At 42.2% G+C, this 5,792-nt stretch overlaps 1 long non-coding RNA gene across 1 annotated transcript; it reads left to right on the top strand.

The window, feature by feature from the left end:
* The first annotated feature begins 515 nt into the window (after window positions 1-515).
* Window positions 516-3,314, top strand: LOC119435219 (uncharacterized). Its single transcript, XR_005188789.2, has 3 exons — window positions 516-588; window positions 1,579-1,683; window positions 3,161-3,314. It is a non-coding gene; the product is annotated as an uncharacterized LOC119435219 (long non-coding RNA).
* Window positions 3,315-5,792: the final 2,478 nt, after the last annotated feature.

Here is a 5,792-nt window from a genome sequence, read left to right as displayed (position 1 = left end):
GCAAATCACATCGTGGTGCATACTCCATCTGATCGTAACGGGCAGTACATGTCAGGGTTAATCCATCTAATCGTTGATGTGGACACTGGCGAACGCCGATGGTTCTCTTTCGCTCTCATCTCATGCACAATTGAGATTGCATCTCGTGCATAATTGAGTATTCTGAGGACCCTTCAGCTCAATGCTGAACTTTGCTTTCGCTTTCAATGGTTTGCCTTCGGGCTAAACTGCCAATTTGTTCATTGTACGTGCGAAATGTCATTGTGTACAGAGCAGTTTCGTGAAACAGGAAGAAATAAACACATGTTAAGTTATCTGCTAACGTATTATTAGGGAAGGACATTACTTACGGTTTATGCCTTTGAAACTAGGAAAGCAGTCAGCTTATGCTTAGACAGGCCAGTTCGTTGTTCGATATGTGTGTTCAATGAATGGTCCGCTTTTTTAGTTAGTTAAAGTTACCATTCTTTCTAATCAGAAGCCTTCATTAAGAAATTTTTTGACCCCCTTTCCAGTGAAGTTCTTCCAGGAGCATTGCCACCACTGACTACATCTCTGCTACATGCTGCTTTTGATACTTACTGCAGGGTACGTGTTAGTGCTCATTTCTTTGAATTGTCTGTGATGAAATGCAATGATCTCGATACAATTAAATGAAACGTGGAGCCTGAAATTGGCCGTTTTCCTTACCATCTTTTCAAAAAACTTTAAAAACCCAACAAATGACTCTTCTAAGACATTAACTTTGTGCAGCTTAGTCATACCGGTTCCGGCTGCCATAATACTTTTAAATATCACCAAAATAAAGAACGCCAACATTGTGTAAACAGCTAAGATGAAGAGGGAAGCCAGTAAATAGCATCGAGTGCAGTCACACATAAGAGATAAACAGTGCACATTATTATTGTGCACCTAAATGTACAAAATGCTGGAAACGGGTAGGTGAGGTAAATTAAGGTACCCCATAGAGAGTCGGCAGCATACACATGCAGGAGTTTCAAAACGTAGGTCTTTTTCCACCATTATAATATAACTCTCATGGATAATATGAAAGTAAAGTATTTTGTTTGTCATATTCGCACAAAAAGGAGAAAGCTAATTGATGGATTACGCTGTCATCATGTGCTTCAAATGAAATTGGCGATGAGTGTCTTTGTTGATTACCCTGCACCCACCAACACGACAGAAAGGTGACGCGCAGGCTTATATATTACCTGAAAAACATTACTACGGTTTTTTTGTCTGTTTACCTGTACTGCAGTTTCACAAAATTATAAATTTTGGTTACAGCGTATTGAAACTCGCACATGCTCGAAATGTGTAAATGAGAGTCGTTTGTCGCTTAATGCTAAAATTTAAATTGCAACGTGTATTTGTAGGCGGACAGATATATGCAGTAGCTCAAACCTTTCGTCAGATGTGTAGCACCGTTGTATTGATGCTTCAATTTTTGTTAAGAAATGTCGCTGATGGTGTACTTTGCACAATGGTCGAGTAATCTCGAATGCATCGAAAGCTACTTGCTTGCATAAACCTTTTTTTCTATAAAGAAGGGCTCATTTCTATGCTTCTTTCCAGGAAGATGGCATGCGGTGGTCATATGCTTTCGAACCTGACCATACACAGTATGTCCCCGCATGGATGCCGTTACAGCGCTACAACTTCTTCTTGTGGTTGTCCGACGTGAGTATAGTGGTTAATCGGGCTTATAAGTGATGTCTGAAGACGTCGTGTTCATTTCCAAACAAGGATTTTGACCTAAACATGTTTAGTTCAAAACCTGTTTCGGAGAAACGCGGTATAGTGCCAGAAATTGAGGTTTTTAGAAAGCTTTCAGCTGGTGGCACATTTGCATGTAAGTCAATTTCTGTTGCATAGCTTTAACCAGAAAAAGAGCTATGGAACGCGAACACCCATACAGGATCTGTTCGCAAAGCAACAAGTTATCTTTTAAATTTTTATGTAGGATCATGGTAACGTAGGCTTAGGAGAGCTGGCTATTCCAAAATGCCAAATTCGTTTCTCAAGCAATGATAAAAAATAAAAAAATAAAACATAAAAAGCACTATACATACAGGAACACAAGCGTACATTGACTTTCTAAGGGGACCAGCATCGAAAGCACAGTCAAGTAACTATAGGACGGTGACACTTTAAACAAGTGAGAAAGAGTCCAGACAAGTCCACACAACTTTTTTATGCATATTCAAAAGTGAGATTGAATACTGGACATAGCCACTTGAGGAACAACAACTACAGCAACGAGAACGACACCAAAAGAATAGGGAAAATGCATTACTACTTCTGCTTGCTTGTTCGAGAGTTAGCAATGCTATCATTTATTCATCATTCCATCATATTTACTTTGTCGTCGTGATACTTCCTCCGTTGTCATGACATCGTCGTCATTGCATCGTTGTCATGCATTCGGTCTCAAACTGCCGTCGTGATGCTGTCGTGGTCGTTGCATCATGGTCATTTCAGCTTCATTATCCGATTCTCGAGATACGCCGCCGTCACGCCATCGTCAGCGTAAATTCGTCGTCATTCCCAGTCACGCCATCACCGTCATACACTCGTCGTCATGCCACTGTCCGCGTGCCATCGTCGTCACGCCGTATCCCTTTTACCATCGTCATCATTTAAGAATCGTCATCAAATTGTCGTCATGACGTCGTCACCACACTGCCTTCGTCGTTCCATTGACGTCATTCCTTGTTCGTCATTCCATTGTCGTCACTAATGCGTGGTCATAGCCTCTCTCTCATACCGTCATGGTCACGGCCAACCCTGGGAGCGAATGTCATGGGTGAGTAGGCCGATCCAGGTGAGAGTGCATGTCGCATATAGGCGCGAGTGGCAGTCAAGCGCAGGGGAGTTGAGAGAGAGAGGGAGAGATACGGACCGCGCACCGGTTTTCTCCATCGAGGCGCCCTCGTGACGTGGCGTCGCATTTATAGGGAATTTATGCGCTGTTTCGCTGCTACACCACCGGCTTTCACGCTCAATGGGCCATTTGATGCTTTTGCATCAAAACACTTCACCTTTATGACTCTGGCAAGGAATTGACTTTGCCAGTGAGTCGTCGTCACGCAGGTTCATGAATCAAGACGGCATTGCCTAAGGGAAAGCATGCTACAAAATGTTAATTACATTTCAGGGACAACGAGTGAATGGAGCGGACGCGAGTCTGATGGAGAGAACATTCCTGCACAGTATACTGGGACGGGACGCAAGTGAAGAAGTGCGAGATGTCGTTAAACGGGTAAAGAAGATGGTCATGTGGAAGCTTCCTGTGCAATTGTACTACATGGCAAAGGTAAGCTGTTTCTGAAACAGTCGTAAACGGAAATGAGTGGGCAATTGGGACATACAGATTTACAGTTTAAATTTAACAGAAGTTTTTTATCTATCATCTTAAAAATGCTTTAACAATCCCTTGTAGAACTGACGAGATGGCATGTTATTATAAAAGAGTCGCACCGGAATGTTTTGTAAACAAAAGCATGTGAAATTCATTCATTGTCGAAGACTACGGCACTCGCGGTAGCGCACCTGTTGCCATTAATTTAGGTTGCACCTTTATAGGGCTGCTGGAATATCGAAATTTCCATGTCCAGTCGAATACGAATGTTCCTGAAAAACGACTTTCAAATATCCAATCGAGTACACAACTTGAGTTCTTGAGGTATTTGAGCACAACTTTATCCAGGAATTTTGCACATTGCTCTTTCGGCCGAGTTTCAAAAATTCACCCGCGATTACGATACTGCTCTAATGCAAAATTTGAGCGCAGCTGTATATATGTTTTCATTTTGCGATAAATTGGCTGGCGCGGACAATATCTGTCTCGTGCGGCACGTAGCAAACGGAGCGAAGTGTGGCGCGACTGCCTCGCTAATCGGGAGATCGCGAGAGGTAGCGCGTGGGTGACGCGTGAGCGCGATTCACAGCAGCCGCCGCAGGCAGACCTCCGGTCATATATGGTATCGGTGGCGTCATCGGTGAACACACGACGCGCGCTACTTTGGTGCCACCTCGTAGCCATCGTCGCCGCAGAGCCCGTCTGGCGCGGCACAACGCTTTTCTCTTTCCGCTTTAGCCACAACCTCCTCCTCGCACTCTCTACGCTATCGCCGTCGTTCATCCGCACTTCGCGTTTGCTGTTTCATCCTTCGCTGTGCTCGTTCGCTCGCTTACGAGGGACGCCGACGGACGGCGCCGACGCTCGCCGCAAGAACGGGCGTCTAAGAGCTGCGCTCTAAAAGTAAGAACTAACAGTGCCGAGAGGATACTTTCTTCTAACAAAATATGCATTTACGGAACTTAGTCGTAACATTGCTACTGCGTTAAACTAATATTTTGGTCACAGATGAGTGCTGAAGTGACACGATATTTATTTATTTATTTATTTATTTATTTATTTATTTATTTATTTATTATTTATTTGCAATACCCACAGCACCTTTACAGGCATTACAGTGGGGGGAAATACATATCAAGTGGATTCATGCTCCATGACTTACAAGTATACAATATGGTACAAACGTAAGCATAATGTTCAAAGAATCACAGTCACTATACGCATGCAGAGAAAAAAAAGGAACATAAGTAATGTCGCATCAGTTCAACAAGGCATAAAATGTATCATTGGATATTACATCAACTATTGACGATGGTAGCCTATTGCACTCCCGTATAGTTCTAGGAAAAAAAGACATCCTGAATAGTTCTGTGTGGCAAAATATTTCTCGTACTTTATGAGTGTGGTCACCTCGAGCTGATGCATAATAAGGTTCAAGTATGTACCGTTGCCCGTCTATGCCAATTGTTGAATGAAAGATACTATGAAAAAGCTTTAAACGAAGTTTTTTCTGCGATTGTCAAGAGATTCCCATTGTAAATTATTCTTTGCTTGTATGGGGCTAAAAGCAAAACTATAATTTCCAGTAACAAATCTTGCAGATAAATTTTGTATTCTTTCAATGCGTTCCTTGTCACCAAGCATCGGTGGGTCCCATACCTCGCGTGCATATTCTAAGCCAGACCTGACGAACGTCTTGAAGAGTAGCTCTTTAGTAGCCATACTGAAGTGTTTAGCGTAGCGCCGTATAAACCCTAATGCCTTACCTGCATTTGCTATTATATGATCAACGTGACGATGCCATCAGTGGTAAAATAAACTCCTAGGTATTTATATAAGGACACCCGTGACAATGCAATGTTATCTAAGGTGTACTGAAACAAACATGGTGTTTTTGTCTTACTAAATGACATGATAACCGTCTTATCTAGATTTAAATTCATGTTCCATTTACAACACATGAGCAATGCGGCTGTGATCACACTGTAATATTCGGAAATCATCTTCACAAATAATAGGCTTATACAAGACGCAATCATCAGCGTATGGTCTCAAATGCGACAGGATTCCTTCACCGATATTATTGATGAATAAAAGAAACAAAAGTGGCCCAGAACTGAGCCCTGAGGGACGCCAGAAGTGACGTCTACTCTTGATGACTCAGAACCATTCAAAACTACGTATTGTTTGCGTAGTCTTAAGGATTCGGCAATCCATGCAATAACTTGTGCATTAATACCGTAGGTATGAAGTTTCTCAATCAACAAAGAGTGGAACACAGTATCAAATGCCTTCCTGAAGTCTAAAAATATACACTCTATAGAAAATCGTTTATCCATAGCACTGGTAATATCATGCGTGAATTCAATTAGTTGTGTTACGCAAGGCAAATTCTTTCTAAAGCCATGTTGAGAGGGATTAAATAGGG

This window comes from Dermacentor silvarum, unplaced genomic scaffold, assembly GCF_013339745.2.
Source record: "Dermacentor silvarum isolate Dsil-2018 unplaced genomic scaffold, BIME_Dsil_1.4 Seq5384, whole genome shotgun sequence".
Taxonomy (NCBI): Eukaryota; Metazoa; Arthropoda; class Arachnida; order Ixodida; family Ixodidae; genus Dermacentor; species Dermacentor silvarum.
The sequence above is the reverse complement of the archived record's forward strand: the minus strand, read 5'-3'. Positions and strand labels throughout refer to the sequence as shown.